This window comes from Rhinatrema bivittatum, chromosome 1 (assembly GCF_901001135.1).
Source record: "Rhinatrema bivittatum chromosome 1, aRhiBiv1.1, whole genome shotgun sequence".
NCBI classification, from domain to species: Eukaryota; Metazoa; Chordata; class Amphibia; order Gymnophiona; family Rhinatrematidae; genus Rhinatrema; species Rhinatrema bivittatum.
Genome location: NC_042615.1, coordinates 834494289 through 834513887, shown reverse-complemented (window position 1 = coordinate 834513887; position 19599 = coordinate 834494289). Strand labels below are relative to the sequence as shown.

The following is a 19599-nucleotide window of genomic DNA, read 5'->3' as shown; positions in this document are numbered from 1 at the left end:
TCACTTTCAATGCATATCCAGCATCTCTCTGCTTCAATGGCAGGGGGAATGAAGAAAAGTGGATCTATATACAGACAATAGCCAACAAGGACTGAATAACATAGTCTGGGTAAACAAATAAGCATGGGTGTAGCTTGCTTATTGCAGTGGTTACTACCCCTAAGTAATTAAGCTAGATATTTCACTTAGATGCAGCTCCAACACTGCTCTCTGCATTAATGGTGGGGGTGGAAGGGATACAGAACCAAAAGATTACTAATAAGGGCCAAGAGTAACAGATAAGTATGAGAAAAAACAAAAAGAAAAAAAGTGCAAAACTTGCTGGGCAGACTGGATGGGCCGTTTGGTCTTCTTCTGCCGTCATTTCTATGTTTCTATGTTTCTATGTAATTCCTGTTCACTGCCAAGGATAACAATGGCTTTCTCACGTCTACCTGGCTAATAAAGTGTTATGGGCTTTTTGTCCAGGAACTTGTCCAAACCTCTTTTAAACCACGTTATGCTAGTTGCCTTGACCACTTCCTCTGGCAACAGATTCTATAGCTTGATAATGCCGTGAGTGAAAAAGTATTTCCTTTGATCTATTTTGAATCTGCTGGTTGTTAGTTTCATGGTCTTTCCTTATTTTAATATTATTTGAAAGGGTAAATAACATCCATCATTAACCTATTCTACCCAAACTTTGATTTTATAAACCTCTGTCTTGTCTCCTCTCAGTCTTCTCTTTACCAAGCTGAAGAGCCCTCTCCTGCATAGCCTCTCATCATCTTGGTCGCCCGTCTCTGTACATTTTCTAATTCTGCTATACCTTTCTTGAGATGTGGTGACCAGAACTGCACACAATACTCAAGATGAGGATGCACCATGGAGTGATACAGAGGCATTATGATATTCTCTGTTTTATTCTCCATTCCTTTCCTAATAATCCCTAGCACTCTATTTGCTTTCTTGGCTGCTGCTGCACACAATGCTCATTGTATGGTTTCTCTATGGAGTGATACAGAGGCATTATGATATTCTCTGTTTTATTCTCCATTCCTTTCCTAATAATCCCCAGCACTCTGTTTGCTTTCTTGGCTGCTGCTGCACACAATGATCATTGTCTGGTTTCTCTATGGAGCGATACAGAGGCATTATGATATTCTCTGTTTTATTCTCCAGTCCTTTCCTAATAATCCCCAGCACTCTATTTGCTTTCTTGGCTGCTGCTGCACACAATGATCATTGTCTGGTTTCTCTATGGAGCGATACAGAGGCATTATGATATTCTCTGTTTTATTCTCCAGTCCTTTCCTAATAATCCCCAGCACTCTATTTGCTTTCTTGGCTGCTGCTGCACACAGTGCTCATTGTATGGTTTCTCTATGGAGTGATACAGAGACATTATGATATTCTCTGTTTTATTCTCCATTCCTTCCCTAATAATCCCCAGCACTCTATTTGCTTTCTTGGCTGCTGCTGCACACAATGCTCATTGCATGGTTTCTATATGGAGCGATACAGAGGCATTATGATATTCTCTGTTTTATTCTCCATTCCTTTCCTAATAATCCCCAGCGCTCTATTTGCTTTCTTGGCTGCTGCTGCACATGAGCAGGAGATTTCAACGAATTTTCCATGATGATGCCTAGATCTGGGTGGTGACTCCCTGTGAAAGGCATTAAAAAAACACAAAAACAAAAAGAAAGCACTAATAAAGTAAATAAATATTTTACAATTGAAGTCCTGATAAAACCTTGTTTCAGCATTGAATTTCTGTTACAGGGGAAAATTAGCACATTTAAAAATACTGAAAAAAAACAAAAAATGCTTGTGTTAAGTGCCTCAGCTCTGATCTGAAGAGACTCCGGTATGGCCTCCAGCCACTCTGGACTGCCTTGATGGGTCCCCCAGCCGGGACTTCCTGCACTGTAAGCAGCTCTCCTGGTGCCCTTCTGATCCAGTGTGTGATACTAGCCAGGGTTTCTTCTTGCCTTGTACCTTGTTCCTGTTTTGTTTCCTTGTCTTGTTGTTCCTTCCCTGTGCTCTGTTCCTTGCCTGCCTGCCCTTGCTCATGGCCCTGCCTTCTTTCCCTTCCTTGCTTGTCCTGTTGGCCTTGTAGTGATTACCTGGATCCTGACCCTGGTCTGGCCCCTGACCTTCCACTGTCTGCTGCCTGCCATGATCCTAGCTCAGATCGGACTTTCACTCATCTTAGCCTCGGGGACCCACCTAAGTCCTGTTGGCCACCAGAACCCAAGGGCTCAACCTGCAGGGGAAGCAGCTGGTATAGGTGAAGCTCCAGCGGGTCCTGCCTATGGGCTTCTCTGCCAGCTGTTGGCATGGCCTAGTGAGTTTTCTAAGTTGGTGGTGCCAACCATGCTGCAGCCACAAGGGTCCGTTTCCTTGACACTGAAATCCAAGGTAATATTCACTTCCTGAAAATCTTTAGCAATGAAGAATCACCCAAAGGTAACTTTCAAAAGGAAAGTTGTTCCAAAGATGAAAACCTTTTATTCCATTGCTTCAAATAACTTCAGGAATCACTTGTTGACTCATAAGCTGTGTCAAACCAATGTGAAATTATTCCTAAAAGAGAATCAAAGCTTGGTTTCTAGCGGGTCACTTCCAGTCGTGGAGCCTGAAGGGAAGAGGCCTTAGCACAAGGCCTTCTGGGTGAGTCATAAAGAGAGAGTGAAGCATTGTCCTATAAGCTAACCCAAGCAATCAAGCTCACGGTTTTAGGAGGTTTTATATTTTTAGAAGAGGCCTTAGCACAAGGCCTTCTGGGAGAGTCATAAAGAGAGACTGAAGCATTGTCCTATAAGCTAACCCAAGCAATCAAGCTCACGGTTTTAGGAGGTTTTATATTTTTAGAAGAGGCCTTAGCACAAGGCCTTCTGGGAGAGTCATAAAGAGAGACTGAAGCATTGTCCTATAAGCTAACCCAAGCAATCAAGCTCATGGTTTTAGGAGGTTTTATATTTTTAGAAGAGGCCTTAGCACAACGCCTTCTGGGAGAGTCATAAAGAGAGACTGAAGCATTGTCCTATAAGCTAACCCAAGCAATCAAGCTCATGGTTTTAGGAGGTTTTATATTTTTAGAAGAGGCCTTAGCACAAGGCCTTCTGGGAGAGTCATAAAGAGAGACTGAAGCATTGTCCTATAAGCTAACCCAAGCAATCAAGCTCACGGTTTTAGGAGGTTTTATATTTTTAGAAGAGGCCTTAGCACAAGGCCTTCTGGGAAAGTCATAAAGAGAGACTGAAGCATTGTCCTATAAGCTAACCCAAGCAATCAAGCTCACGGTTTTAGGAGGTTTTATATTTTTAGGAATGTTTGTTATCCTTTTGTTTGTAATAACTTGTTAGTTTTGTGTGCTTCTCTATTAATGCTTAGGTTTTGTGTAAGATTTTAATTATGTAATTTTTTTTCATTTCTTTCATGTACTGCTAATTTTGTTCATGACTCTCCTCCTTCGTTTGGGATTATATGGTGGTTTGTGACTTTTTCCTTTCCATGCTCCTACTATTTAAGCAGCTTCTGTGTCCAAAAACCTCGCATCCCCCTCCCCAGTTTCTCTTACTGAGGTTAAAAATAGCCCGGGTAATAATAGCTGGATGTGAATACCAGCAGCGTCACGTGACTCTGGTATGGAAAGCAGACGATATGTCAGGATGACTCCTCTTGCACGTCCTTCCAGAGGAATTAATGATGATTTACATCTGTTTGTTGAGCTCTCTCTTAGACGTAAAGAGCTCTGCAGTCAGATGTGCCTCACGGCAGCCAGCTTCCCCCCTTCACAGGGCTCCAGATCCAGGCAAAGCTTGGGAGGGATGCCTGAAATATTTTTGTGCTGAGGCATCCATGAGACGACAGAAAAATGATGCAAAAGGGAAACTGCCATGTGTGTCCAATAAAGAGAGACCCATCTGAACCAGACTGGATTAATGAGAAAAAGCCCTCTCTGTGACAGAAATCTAAGGCTGAGGTTGACATCAACACTGGAGAGAGCCAAGTCCATGGAGCCAGGAGAGTGTCAAACACATCAGCCTAGAATCCTGCCCAAAATGGGAAGAATTACTGAGCACAGCCTGTGATGGAAATCAGAAGCTCGGGTCCTGCTCCTCCATCATTTTTAATGCTCCACACTGAACCGATGAGCCAAAGATTTCACAATGTGTCGCTCTGCAGTATATAATAGCAATGTGTAAGATAGACAAGCAGCTTGTGAGCCAGCAATGTAGCACAGGGTCCGGAGCAGAAGGGACACAGGATGAGAATGTGGGTCACAGAAAGGGGAGCACATAGAGCTGCACTCAATATCTCTTAAATAGGTCATTTCTCCTCCCTGGACTCATTGTTTTGGCTTCTGGTCCTTATTTATATGCTTATTAAAACTTGTATAACTGCCTCTCAGAGAGAAACAAACGGGATATAGAAAAAATACACATAAAGGAAAAATACAATCAAATTATATTGTATTGCAACATGCCTCGCTGAGCTTGCACTGTGAGCTTCCAGATGTTGCTATCTTCAGAGTGACTTTGCATGTCTGAGAAGGAATAGCAGAAATGCAAGGACTCATCCAGTCTGCCATATTTGCTTCCTCTTGTATTGCAATACCGTAGACCATAGCTATCTCTTGCACACCCTTTATCTCTTCTCAACTAAGGACCCTCTGTGCCTCTCCTGGGCTTTCTTGGGTTCAGTTAGTTTTACCTCCACCTCCTCTCCCGAGGGTTTGTTGCATGCATCCACCAGCCTTTATGTGAAGAAATAAATCCCGACTGTGCTCCCTTTTAGCTTCATATCGTGTCCTCTGAATAAGGCTGATGCATAGCTGGGAGAGTAGTGAATTTTAATAATTTTTACCAAGTTTAATGCATCGTTTATTTATGAATTGTCAAATAATCATATACTAGAACCTCAGCTTGCATTTCCGGTGGAGCAGGCAATGCAGACAGATGTGCGCTATTTGACCTCCCTTAGTTTCCCTCCAATTCAGGAACTAGACTTCAAAATACCCTTTGCAGGTGAGAAATGCATAAACCTACAAAGACGAACCCATGTAACTGATTTAAAGGAATCTGATATTGCAGCTCCTACCCAGGGCAATGTGACTGCAGCTAATGCCGATGACAAATTGGAGGTAGGCACTGATCCTAACCTAAATATATTTCTGAAAATAAATCAGATCCTTTAAGAATAAGATTATGAAGTTAGTGATTTCCCTGCCTGGATTTTACAAGCAGGGTCCTGCATTAGTAATACTTGAAGATGCATCTAAAGGACAGACAGGGCTGGCTTTTGGGCTGTGCAACCTGTGTGGGTGCACAATGCACCATGCTCGAGGGGGCTCCACCATTCCTTCTGAATGCAGCTGAAGAAGAGCTATCACCCCCTCCCAATACAGCCTTTCAGGGATGAAGATCGCCTGCCCTGCGAACCCCAATCACCTCCCAACATGGCCTGCAGAGCCCAAGAGCTTCTACGCTGCCTTCTGACTTGGCCTGGGGCTGGGTACAGGGGCCCAGTTGTGCAGCCTTCCCCCTCTATCCCTGCAGCCTGAAAGCCAGGTGGTTGGGTGCTTCTAACGTCCTCCTCTTGCTTCTGGCTCCACACTCTCTTGCATGCTTGAAACAGCTGAATCACCTGGGAGAGAGAGGAGCCAGGGGCAGGTGGATGTTAGAAGTTTAGTTGGTGTCTCCACTATTTTATCATTTGGCCACTGGATGACAATGGAAGGAGATGATACAAAGTGGGCTGCTAAGGGGGTGGAGGAAGGTGGGGAAAGGTGATGATGAAATGGGAGGAAGGGAAATAATTGGAGGCCTGAGTCGGGAGGATGCTTGGGTGCATAGGGAGAAGAATTACCAGAAAAAAGGTGATAATGCCTCTTTGTAGGTCTTTGAGGCTTAACCTGGAGTACTGTGTTCAGTTTTGGAGGCCATATCTCAGAAAGGATATACAGAGGCTAGAGACGGTCCAAAGAAGGGCAAGCAAAAGTCTCCCCCTTCCACAAACGTTTCCCCAGTTCCTAACAAAACTGAATCCCTCTTCCTTGCACCATCGTCTCATCCACGCATTGAGACTCCGGGGCTCTGCCTGCCTCTGGTGATCTGCGCGTGGAACAGGGAGCATTTCAGAGAATGCTACCCTGGAGGTTCTGGATTTCGCCAATACCAGCTCTCATTCCCTGCAGGTTGAGCCTTTGGGTACCGGGGCTGGCTGGACAGAGGAGAAGAACTGCACAAGGCAGTAAGCCAACAGAGTCCAGAACAAACCAGAAGTCAGGGCAGGTGGCAATCCAGTTACCATACCAGTAGCTGGGGTAGGCAGCAGTCCATCAGAGTCCAGAACATACTAAGGGTCAAGGCAGGCAGCAGTCCAATGAAGTCCAGAAATGTAACTGAGCTCAGGGCAGGCAGTGATCCAATGGAGTCCAGAGATGTACCAGAAGTCAGCAGGCAGAGATCAAACAAAGTCCAAAAGCGTATCAGAAGTCAGAGCAGACAGCAATCTAGTGAAGTCCAGAACAATCCAAGCCAAAGCCAGAGAAGCAATCCAGAAGGAGATGGTGACAGACAACTAGCTACCCACAAGGAGCATGATGAGGCAAGGCATTGTAGGCAGGAGCGGGCTTAAGTAAGCAGAAGTACTGATGTCATAAAAGGGGGCCACAGGAACTTTCCCGCCACAGTCCCTTTAATAGCAGTGGAGACTGAGGCGTGTGCATGCGCGCCTGGGAAGTCACCGGTAAAGTTGGGCATCGGTGGTGAGAGCAGCAGCTCTGAGCTGCGATGAAGTTCGTCTCCGGCAGTGGCTCTCTGCCACTGCAGGAGAAAGGTCGGGACTGAGCTGGGGCCATGTTGGGTGAGTGCAACCAGCCACAGAACGACGTGGCTAGTGTGCATAACATTTATAACTTGCCCAACATGAGACAGACATCTTCTCTTACCAATAGAATAACACCATGTCATCTATGACTGGACCAATGACTGAATGTAATGTCATACATACAATAAAACAGCACTTGAAATTAAATTATGTTTTAACGACCTCACAGTACCTCTGTACCGCTATTGTGCAAGATTTTTACTTCTTAAATATGGACCTTCATTACACCCGTGCATAGGCTACTTAACGATTTTTCACCTTCCAGCACATATGTGTCTTCTTTAATAATTGGTCAACAATTGTGCCAGGGCTTCTGGTCTCTATCAGACTACACCATAGAGTTCTGGACCCTGGCCACTGAACATGAGCGAGGACTGCCTCCACAGCATCTTCCTGGAGGGCTTGTCTTCCAGGGTGAAGGATGAGCTGGCAGCCTGTGAGGGGCTTATCAATGTGGCTTGGAGAATCATCTGCCTCCTCCAATAAGCCAGGGACGTCTGTCCGCCTCATAGGGCTTCCCACTTCTAGCGCCTCTGTCACCACTGGTGCTAGCTCCTTCTCCCTCTGTGTGCATGGATGAACCATTGCAGCTAGGACTCTACCACAAACAGTTAGGCCATGTCTTTACTGTGCAGGCACAGGTTACTGGCTTGTTCAATGTTCTATCAAACCTGGGATCTGGTGGGGAGATGATCTTAGGCTTCATGACACTTGCTCCCTAACGGACTCTTCCAGTGACAATCACTGTGGTAAACCAGCATTTCTCCACCCTAGCGCTGGTGGACTCTGGTGCTGGGGAAAACTTCCTGATGAAAAATTTAGTAGTGCAACAAAATAATGTGTGGCGAGTAATATACTGGTCAATAACAGCAATAAAAATTTTATTTATAAATACACACACATCAGTTGTGCATAGTTCTCAACACACAGTTTAATTGTAGTATATAAACAAAGGACCACTTTCGATTCCCACTGTTCAGAGGAAGTCCCCTCTCATTATCTCTTTCATCTATGGGGATTCTTTGCCTGGCCAGATCACCCTTGCTACATACCAATGACCGTATGCACCGGCCTGCTCCACAGAGTGTATAGTCTTCCACATCATCGCTCGAGCTGTCCATCCAGTGGTGCTGGGGCTTCCCTGGCTCCAGCTACATTCCCCACAATTTGATTGGCCATGCTGCAACTCACCCACTGGCATCAGCACTGGCCCGTGATCGCAGGTACCTGCACTGACAAATACTGTGAGGTGCCCCAATGAGCAGGAAGAAGCACAGTTCAGAAGAGTCACAGTACTTGGGCAGGACTGAAGATACAATGTACCAGAGAAGGAACTTCCAGGACAGAGGTACACTAGGCAGACCCCAAGGAGCGGGGAGCACGAAGCAGGATCTTCTGGAAGAGTGATGCAGAGACTGTCCCGAGGGGCAGGACAGCATAGCAACAGAGTCTCTGGTGTGATGATGTAGGGGCTGCCCCGAGAAGCGGGGAAGCACAGAGTCAAGTCTCTGATGTAGTGATGTAGGGTGTCCCGAGGAGTGGGGAAGCATAGAGTAAAGCCACTGGTGTAAAGACGTTGAGACTTCTCCGAGGAGCAGGGAAGCGTAGAGTCAAAGTCACCGGTCTGGTAAGGTAGAGACTGCCCCAAGGAGTGGGGAAGCATAGAGATGGGATCTCTGATAGGCAGTGCTGAGGCAACCCTGAGGAGCGGAGAAGTGAGTAGGCAAGACCTCTGGTGAGGAGTGCAGGAGCTATCCCGAGGAGCGGGGAAGCCTGGAGACCAGGTCTCCCGAAAGAAGCACAAGCAGGCCACTGAGGAGCGGGTACCCGAGCCAGAGTCCAGATCAGCAGGTGGAGATCCAAGGCAGGAAGCACAGGTCTGGAGAGACAGGAACAAGCACCAGTGAGACGAAGGAACTCGTTGCCAAGTCAGTTTGCATGGGCCAAAGGAGGTGCTTAAATATTCCAAGGTGATGATGTCATCAGTCAGGAACGGCCCAGGGATTCCCACCATTGGCCCTTTAAATAGAAAACATATGGTGCATGCACGTGCCTAGGAAGGCCCGGAGTTGGAGCGTGGACTGGCGGTGTCCCAGCCGCCATGTGGAGCAAGAAGGACCAGGAATAGCGCGGCGACAGTGGCTGGCCAGAACCGCGAGTTCCCCTGGAGAAGAAGGCCAGGCATGGCAGGATATGAGTTGGGTTGGCTGTGGCCGCCCACGGCTGACGGTCATAACACATCCCACTTCCGGGTCTCCCTTTTGCCCAGGAGCTAGGACTCCTATTTATTTATTTATTTATTTATTTATTTATGCATTTCTTATATACCGTGAGTCAGAACACATGATTCTATCTTTACGGTTTACAATATAGCTAAAAACAAGGAAGAAACATGAAATACAATAAAATTAATAAAACAATAGAGATGTGAATCGTGTCCTCGATCGTCTTAACGATCGATTTCGGCTGGGAGGGGGAGGGAATCGTATTGTTGCCGTTTGGGTGTTTAAAATATCATGAAAATCGTTAAAATCGTGAGCCGGCACACTAAAACCCCCTAAAACCCACCCCCGACCCTTTAAATTAAATCCCCCACCCCAAATGCCTTAATACTTCATCAACTTTGGGAGGGAAGTACTTACTTGCCCTAAACCAATGGCAGGAAAACCGGCACACTAAAACCCCCTAAAACCCACCCCCGACCCTTTAAATTAAATCCCCCACCCTCCCGAACCCCCCCCCCCCAAATGCCTTAAATTACCTGGGGGTCCAGCGGCGGTCCGGAACGGGCTCCTGCAATTGAATTGTGTTGTCTTCAGCCGGCGCCATTTTGCAAAATGGCGGCCGCAAAATGGCGGCAGCCATAGACCAACACGATTCGACTGCAGGAGGTCGTTCCGGACCCCCGCTGGACTTTTGGCAAGTCTTGTGGGGGTCAGGAGGCCCCCCCAAGCTGGCCAAAAGTCCCTGGGGGTCCAGCGGGGGTCCGGGAGTGATCTCCTGCCGTGAATCGTTTTCCGTACGGAAAATGGCGCCGGCAGGAGATCGACTGCAGGAGGTCGTTCAGCGGGGGTACTGACAACACAATTCAATTGCAGGAGCCCATTCCGGACCGCCGCTGGACCCCCAGGTAATTTAAGGCATTTGGGGGGGGGGTTCGGGAGGGTGGGGGATTTAATTTAAAGGGTCGGGGGTGGGTTTTAGGGGGTTTTAGTGTGCCGGTTTTCCTGCCATTGGTTTAGGGCAAGTAAGTAAGTTCCTGCCCTCCCCCTTCCCCCGATTTACGATTTTTTAACGATAAATCGGGGGAATTGGTATTGTATCGTGGCCCTAACGATTTTTGACGATTTAAAATATATCGGACGATATTTTAAATCGTCAAAAAACGATTCACATCCCTATAAAACAATACTCTTCACATCTTCTGTTTACACAGACTACCCAAACACATATTGTCAGATCAGGGAGTACAGTTCACGGTGAAATACTGGCATTCACTATGTAAAAATTTCAATATCACCCTGAACTTGACAACAGCATACTACCTGCAGAGAAATGGACAGTCTGAACGTGCCAACTGGATGCTCAAAACCTTCCTCATTGCCTACGCTAATGAACACCAGGACAACTGGGCAACCTTCTGCCCTAAATTTTCACACAAATCCCATGTTTGTAGTGCTACAGGTTCCTTGCCATTCCAAGTAGTGTATGGGAAGCAACCCCTGCCTCCTCTGCTTTTCCCCATGGCAGTAACTTCACCAGCAGCCCAGCTATCTGCCCAGGAACCCAAGAACCTCTGGACCCACACCCATGCTCTCATTCGAAATGCAGCTGAAAAGGCCAAAAAGACCATCGATGTGCACAGAAGCTTGTGCCTCAATTTAAAGCAGGCAAGAAGGTGTGGTTAAGCACTCACCACATACACCTCAGAGTGCCCTCGATGCATCTTGCTCCAAGGTACATCGGTCCCTTCACCATCCTCCACCAAATTAGACCCGTGCCGCCTATATTGAGATGCACAACATTTTTCATGTATCCTTACTAAAGTCTTTGATACTCACTTGGACTTCTAGAGCACCACCTAAACTGCAAGAAGTAAGCAGTGAGGACAGCGTGATTTATGAAGTAAAAGAAATCTTGAATTCTCGGTGCAGAGCCAAAAGTTGGGAATACCTCATCTCCTAGAAGGGATTTGGTCCCAAAGAAAATACATGGAACCTACTTCCAACATTCTGGAACCTAACCTTCTGAGGGAGTTTCGCACCCAGCACCTCAAGAAGCCCAGATCCTTAGGGAAGGAGTTTAAAGGGGGGGGGGGGGGGGTACTGTTGCATTTGGCGGTCCTTGGGGCAAGGTCGCAGATCTCCACGCTTATTTCCAGCCCCAAACACAATGGGGTGAATGCCGATGCTGGGGAAGGCCTCCTGGAGAACATGCAGCCGGCTGCCATGCTCATTCTGACTCTTCCTCCAGCGACGCTGGCTCCTGCGTGCTGCCCTGTCCCCGGGCGCACGTGCACAACACTTTAGCAGATTTAAAGTGATCGTGGCAGGGAAACCTCTGTGGCCCCTACTGATGATGTCATCATTGCTGCCCAAAAAAGGGCAGCTCCTCCACAGCAAGATGCCTTGGCAATAGTTTGACTATCCTTGGTACACTTAGTTGCCTCAGCATGTTCCTGGTCTTCATTCCTGTCTTCCTGGATTTCATTTCCTGAGTTCTTTGTCTTCGTCCAGTGGTCAGTCTTCAGTTTTTTTGTCTTCTCCTGCCTGTCTGTGCTGTTCCTTGCCTCCGTGCCTGCCTCTCTGTCCCATGTTCCCTCAGATGGATCTCTGCTTCTGAGATTGGCTTGCTCAACTCTTGACTACACTTGAACTCTGCCTGCCATTGACCACTGCCTGATCTTAGACCAAGCCTGAATGCTGCCTGTCTTGACTGCTGTCTGTCTTAATTATGCTGCTGTTCTGCCTGCCCCGGACCCTGACCTGTGACTCCACCATCTCAACGGATCTCCACCTTGTCAACAGAGGCCCATGCCAGTCCTGCCAGCCTCGGTGCCTGAGGGCTCAACCTAAGGGGATCGAGGGCTGGTATAGATGAAGCTCCAATAGGACATCTGCACAGCCAGCTCCACCAGCTGAAGGTGGAGATCTTCAGGGCTGCTCCTGCATGTTGCACTAACTACACCTCGGTCCAAGAGTCCATGGCCGTAACACTTGACACTCAACTATGCCTGAACTCAGCCTGCCCGAGACCATGGCCTGTGACCTGACCATCTCATTAGACATCCAGCTCATCAGCAGAAGCCCATGCCTAAGACCTGCTGGCCTTGGCATCCAAGGGCTCAACCTAAGGGGAATGAGGGCTAGTATAGGTGAAGCTCCAGTTGGGCCTCTGCAACAACCAACTTTGCCAGCCGACTGGCTCCTCCATGAAGGTTGCATCAACTCCACCTCTGTCCAAGGGTCCACACCTGCAACATTAAATTGAAAATCACTTAATACACCTTAAATGTAAACAATTCCCCACAAGATACTTGTCCACAAGGATAATGCCCCGCACTGTTATTAACACTACTCATTAGACAGAAAAGACGAGTGCACTATCATATCACGAATGGATTTGAAAATGTGTCTTTTTATAATAGTATTTGAGAGTAATAAATTCTTTGAATATAGTTCAGAGATGGAGTCAATTATAAATTAAGAATAACTGTAATCCTTCTTCCTTAAATTCATAAATATTTTGAAGCAAAGATGTTCATGGAGAATTATTGTAAACATCATTTGCTTTGTTTTATTGATTTAATACTTATGTACTTGTTTATTTTCTTTATGTATGTTCACTTTGTAAACTGCCATGATTACAAATCAGAACGATGATATATAAATGAATGATGAATACATAAGAATGTTATGGCCTTTCTTCAAAGTGAAGTTGAGAATCAAAGCCGGCATGTAGACGTAAAGTTGACCAATGAGTGCGAATACCTCCCTGTACAGCAAAAATAAACAGTGTAAATGGTAAAACACATACAGGGTGCTGGCAAATTATCCTACAACTCTACTAGTTCCTCAATTATGTTCAAGAGAGGAAATATGCGTTGGAACCAAAACTATAAAAATTCCCAAGGGGCGAAATAAAAGCTCCCCTTGTACAGGACAGAGCGTGCGAAAGGTTTCCAGCTCTTGTCATTCGTTTGCGTGAGCCTGATGAATCTAACCAGATAAATATTCCTGTGATTTTATGCATAAGATCACAGGGCACACGCGTTTACCCTGTCTCTGTAGGGTGCGCTTTGAGAGCCACCCGGCTAAATTTACGCACGCAGCTCCGCTCGCACAAACACCAGCAAAACTTAGGGACATCTTCAGCCACAAACTCAGCTGCTTAGATTTGGCTCAGTAACTGGGTAAAATGAGGCGGATAGTGAAAAGTTTCACACCAAGCAGATTCTTTTCCCATATATGCACAAATAGTTCTCCTGTAAGCACAGGCATTTCCTTTTTGCATTCCTGAGACTCTTTAGAATCCATTTAATGTGTGAATAAATAATTCCTTATCAGTTCCACTCTCAGACTGGATCCATTGGCCCCAGCTCTGCTTATAATCTTAGACTATAGATGAGTAAAACTGAAAATCATTGACTCTCAAAAGCCAAACTCGACACATAGAATTCAATAAAGCATAAGCAGAGCAGTGGCTCGTTTGGATAGATTTTCCTTATTGTGCCAACTTTCAAAGATGCGGGTGCAGAGCTGCCAGCTTTTAACGAAGAGAGCCATGTGAAATATTTAAAAATGGGAAAGAGAGAGGCCCCTTGCATGGGAAAGGAAGTTGTTAGAGAGGCAGGGCAGCCAAGCGAAGGGAGAGCGAGCCATCAGCTAGGCGGCTGCCCAAGATAAATCCTTTCTGCACATTGAACGGGAGCACGGAGAGGCACAAGCAAGGTAACGCTGCCCCCTAGTGCTAGAAATTGATAGTTCATTTACTAACATTTACGTATTGCCTATCCAAAAAGCAGCTCAAGGCGATTTACAACCTGTAGAATCAACACAATTTCATAATTACCACACAAAATCACCAGCATTCCCCATATAAGACATTTCTTTTATGACATAATGAAATAACGCTCCTTATAAACCCTAACCAACCTACTACCCACCCGTTACTGCTGCCCTCAATATCAAGACTATGAGATACAGTCACAATTATAGAATACTACTGGTTAAAACGTCCATCAGCAGCACATCCTACAACCTAAAGCACAGGCACAACTTCCAAGCTTCCTCCCCATCACCACAAGGAATAGGAGACAGTTCAGCAGATGGTGACCAGGAAGACAATATCAAACAGCGAAATGTCTATTTCCTTCCATAAACAGCAGTCATTTTTTTGTAGCTGAAGAGCAGTTAGCAAATCATTCCATAAACCTTGAGCGACTACAGAAAAAAATGCTTCTTCTCTGTAAAGAAACATCTTTAATGTCTGCAATGTATAACTATTCTTCCTGAGAGGCCTGCAAGCTCTTTATCAGAATTAAGGCTCTGGAATTGCATCATTCACTGTTTTGAGAGCTGGCGTCAGGATTTTAAATTTACAGTGAAATTCCACTAGCAGCCAACAAAGTTTTAGCAAAAAGAGTGAAATGCAGTTTTACCAGAGATGAATCTTGTCAGAGGAACCTCATCAATTTCTTTGACTGGGTGACCAGAGAGATGAAGTGTCCTGTTCACCTGGATTACAACAAGGCCTTTGTCCTGCTTCCACAAGGGTGATTTATAAATAAACTGAGGGTCCTTGGAATGGAAGCCGGAGTGCATGACTGGGTTAGAAACTGGCCGAGGGGCACCTGTTAACTACACGTTTCAATTATGAATGAAAGATAATGTCTTACAATCCGCTTTATTTACATCCTGGTCACTTATTACCTATAACGATCTGACAATGTATACACAATGTTTAATTTTTACTAATGAAAGAATTGTAAAATTTCTTTGGACTTATGATTTTGGGAGCATTGTACCTACTTGTTATGTTTGAAAATCTCAATAGAAATAAAATAATAAAAAAAAAAGAAACTGGCTGAGTGGGAGGTGATAAAGGGTTGGGATGTGCGTTCATTGAAAACAAAATACAAAAATGAAATGACTGCGGCAGACTTGTGTCATGCCCGTCGGTCGCAGACGGCTGCGACTACGCTTACTTACATCCTGCACCCTTCTCCAGCCCTCCCCGGGTCTGCTCGCGGCACAGGCCAATCCCTACCGCCGCGTTCCCCAGGGCTCCTTGTGGCGGCCGAGACGCTGCCGCCAGCTACGTCGTCTCCGGGCCTTCCTAAGCACGTGCGAGCGTCACCGGGCCTTCCTTTGAAGCCTCTTCAGCGGGAACCTCGGGGGCGTCCCTGTTTGATGATGTCATCGGATCACGCCCTCAGCTAGCCGACTTGACAACAAGTTCCGTACGTCTCTCTTAGCTCCTGTTTCGAGTTCCTGTGACTTCACTATAGGACTCCGTTGGACTTTGGACTCTGTCTGGTACCCTCTCCTCGGGGGCCAGTGGGCGCTCTTACGGGGACCTCGTCTCCTGGTCTCCCCCGCTCCTCAGCCTGGCCATGCACTTCCTGACGTCCTACTCTGCAAGGCTCCCCGCTCCTCGGGGTTGCCCCCTGGAACACCTTTACCACTCGGGAGTTTATTCTATCGCTTCCCTGCTCCTCGGTGTTGTACCTACGTGCTGTGTTGGACTGTCAGTGCTCCCCCGCTCTTCGGGGCTGCATGCTCCTACTTTTCAAGAGAGTCTCAGCACCGTCCCTCCTCGGGACAGTGTCCTTGTGCTTTACTGTGATTGTCCGCGCCTCCCCGCTCCTCGGGGTAGCACTTACATGCGATTAGACTTCCAGCACTTTCCCGCTCCTCGGGGCTGTGCTTCTCTAGCCTACAGAGACTGCCTGTACTCCCCGCTCCTTGGGGGTTCTATCAACGTCATTATTGGATACTGAAATCGGGATTCCCTGCTCCGTGGTTTAGCCTGCGTCACTACAGCTGCACCTCCCTCGCTCCGCAGCTCCGCCCCTCAGGGGTGTCTCTCGGGTATACCTCCTGCACGCCAGTCTCAAGCCTTCCCACTCTATGGCCTGCCTGGTGCCTTCCCCCTCGGGGGTCTCAGTCAAGGTATTATCTTCATCCTGCTTGTCTACTGGGGAATTCCCCCTGACTCCTCGGGACCTCTCCACAGTCTCACCCAGAGCTCCCTGCCGGGCCTGACCTCGCCTCTCGTTCCCCCCCGACTCCTCGGGACCTCGCCACAGTCTCACCCAGAGCTCCCTGCCATGCCTCCCGACGGTGTGGGCCTGTGGGACTCATCCCCACAGGTGCTAAAAACTCAGATCTCAGGCCAAGGGTCCACAAACCCACATACCATAAAAACGTGTTTCTTTTTTAGGGCCCCGAAATGAACAGAAGGGGCCCCGTGAATTAAATGAATCCTACTTGTTTCATTTCTGTCAAAGAGAATGATTTCTATAAGCAATTATAGTCAAACGACTCGTGGAAATCATAGGCATAGCAACAGGTGCATATGTACGGAAAAAGGCTCCTACACTGTGGAGCGGGCAGGCAGCAGAGAAGGGAGGGATTGGCATTCTTCATGGGAATGAGAGCTATGATGTATCGAGGCGGAGATTGTTGCTAGTCTCACATAATGCTGAAGAGCGGGTGACAGTGGCGCTGATCTGGAAGAATGAGCATGTCACAGCTTTGCCCACAAACTTTTGTGTGGTTTTCCTATTGTTTTTTTTTTTTGGGGGGGGGGGGGAAGAAAGGGTACATTTAAAAAAAAACCCAACTCCAAACCCACCCCAACCCTTCAAATTTAATTAACTACAACCCCTTCTCACCCTCCCAATCCCCCCAAGACTTTCCGAAAGTCGCTGGTGGTCCAGCGGGCATCCCATGAGGGGGAGATCGCTCCCAGGACATCCACTGGACCACCAGCGACTTTCGGCAAGTCTTGGGGGTCAGGAGGGTGGGGGGATTGTAGATAATTAATTAGTTGCTACAGCAAAAATCCTTACCAAGAACTGGAACTATGCTTTCAGACGGACAATGTCTAGAGAAACAATGCAGAGCAGAGCTGTGACATGCTCATTCTTCCAGATCAGCGCCACTGTAACCCGCTCTTCAGCATTATGTGAGACTAGCAACAATCTCCGCCTCGATACATCATAGCTCTCATTCCCTTGAAGAATGCCAATCCCTCCCTTCTCTGCTGCCTGCCCGCTCCACAGTGCAGGAGCTTTTTTCCGTACATATGCACCTGTTGCTATGCCTATGATTTCCACGAGTCGTTTGACTATAATTGCTCATAGAAATCATTCTCTTTGACAGAAATGAAACAAGTAGGATTCATTTAATTCATGGGACCCCTTCAGCTCATTTTGGGGCCCTAAGAAAGAAACGTTGGCCCCAATGATTTAATTTTTACATCATGTTTTCAATGAATGCACATCTCTAGCTGAGATGCTCGTTCAATTAGTCCTCCTTTAGTCGGGCATCAAGGTTACATCAGTTGCTAACAGATCGAGAGAGGCTCTCAGTTGGTTCCATAGTGTAGTGGTTATCATGTCTGCTTTATATGCAGAAGGGCCTGGTTCAATTCTCAGTGGAGCCGTGTTTAACTTGCTGTAGAAATAGGCAAGCCTCTAAGTACAAGGAAAGCTTAGATATGAGAAAGGCAAGTTGAAGAGCAATGGGTTCCATATTTGTGCAGGGGAAACATACATGGGATAGATTTACATGCCCTTCCTTCAATGTATACTTCCTGATCTTATGCAAATTCATAGCAGATATCCTCCTTCCCAGAAGAGGTTTGGAAATGGTTCATGGAGACGAAATAAGGAAGCTTTAGGTAAACTCCTAAGTCAACATCTTGTGTGGTAAAAAAATTCAGCAGCGACTCTAGTAAAACAACTTTTTCATGGTAGGAGGGATGGCTCCTGGAAGATCTATTGTTTGCCAAGAGTCCAAAACTTTAGAACGTGAATGGCGATTGTCCCATGAATTATTCAAACAGTATACTAAAATAATTGCATAGGTGTTTGAAAGTGTATTAAAGAGGAAACCAGCCAAGGGAGTGGTTCCATGGTGTAGAGGTTATCACGTCTGTTTCACACACAGAAGGTCTTGGGTTCAAGTCCCAATGGAGCCAGTCTATGTTTCTTGCAGTGATGGGCACTGGGTGAGTGTTTTACAGATTATCAGCTGTATTGGTGTCAGTGGCCGTCTTGCATTGTTATGGGACCTTGATAGGAACAGCTTTGGAGCAATCCTAAAAAGATCTTGCAAGCACAGCAATCCAGGAGGGTTGCGTGCAATAAAGACAGTGAGAATAACTGTCTTGCACAAGTCCTGGTACCCCTGAGGTGCTCATCCCCTGTGATGGACTGCAAGAGTATATCCTTGGCAATATGGACTGGAAAGACAGGGCAAGATGAACGCAAAAGTTGGTCATTTACCTGCTGCGACTCTCTGAGAGTCAATTAGCATTTGTTGAAAGACCTCAGGTGCTAGTGGGGGATCCTGGAAACATCTTGCTTCACTTTCATCCTTGTCGGCTCTATTTTCAAGCCCGAGGCTGGCTATTTCAGAACTGCTCCTTGCTCTAACTTTGACTGCTGCTTCTCTCCTGTCCTGGGGCTTTCCTATTGAAACCTGTTCCATGTCTTCCATGGTAGGTTGTGACTTCTGCTGTTTGGCAGGGGGCTGCTTGCCTGTTACCTGAATGATTGAAGGCATGGGATCACATTGGGAAACACTTTTCCTCTCTTCTGCCACTTCCAACCTCCCCAGATGCGAGTCCTAAGGGCTGCTGCTGCCAGTTTCAGTTAAGTGCCCCCTTTGCTTCCCATGTCTTGTGCCTTTGCACTGTGCTTGCATTTTGCAAAGCTGGGCCTTCCCTTATTTGGAAATGTCTCCAGATCTTCCATGTCCACTCTGATCCCTTCTCTACTGGAGCTGATATAGTGGGTGGACTCTGAGGAACAATGCCAAGGGCATCAGATGTGCTTTCTAACTGTGCTGGCTGCTAGGGATATGCATTTGTTTTGAACGAATGCGCAATCCGCAACATATAGGTCCCTATCCGTTGCATTCGTGGGGTTCTGAAACATATGGCGAACCCCCACGAATGCAACGTATCACTAATGAATAAAACCCCCACCCTCCTGATCCACCAAGACTTGCCAAAAGTCCCTGGTGATCCAGCGAGAGTCCTGGAGTGATCTCTTGCACTTAGGCCGTCAGCTGCCGGTATTCAAAATGGCGCCGATAGCCTTTGCCCTTACTATGTCACAGGGGCTACCCGTGCCATTGGTCAGCCCCTGTCATATGGTAGGAACAATGGACGGCCGGTGTCATCGTGTACTCCTATCATGTGACAGGGACTGACCAATGGCACCGGTAGCTCCTGTGACATAGTAAGGGCAAAGGCTATCAGCGGCAGCGCCATTTTGAATACTGGCAGCTGATGGCCAGAGTGCAGGAGAATGGTCCAGGAACCCCGCTGGACCACCAGGGACTTTTGGCAAGTCTTGGGAGGGTCAGGATGGTGGGGGGTTGTAGTTAATTAAATTTAAAAGGTTGGGATGGGTTGTTTTTTTTTTAACTTTAATGGGAAACAAATCCCATATGTAACTAATGGACGAATCGGGGTCCCCCGAAA

The 19599-nt window shown here is 46.9% G+C and overlaps 2 non-coding genes across 2 annotated transcripts; both read left to right on the top strand.

Annotated features, from left to right (window-relative positions):
* Nucleotides 1–17478: 17478 nt before the first annotated feature.
* TRNAI-UAU lies at nucleotides 17479–17550 on the top strand. Its single transcript has one exon. It is a non-coding gene; the product is annotated as a tRNA-Ile (tRNA).
* Nucleotides 17551–18014: 464 nt separating this feature from the next.
* On the top strand, nucleotides 18015–18087 carry TRNAV-CAC. The gene has a single exon. It is a non-coding gene; the product is annotated as a tRNA-Val (tRNA).
* The last annotated feature ends 1512 nt before the right edge of the window (nucleotides 18088–19599 follow it).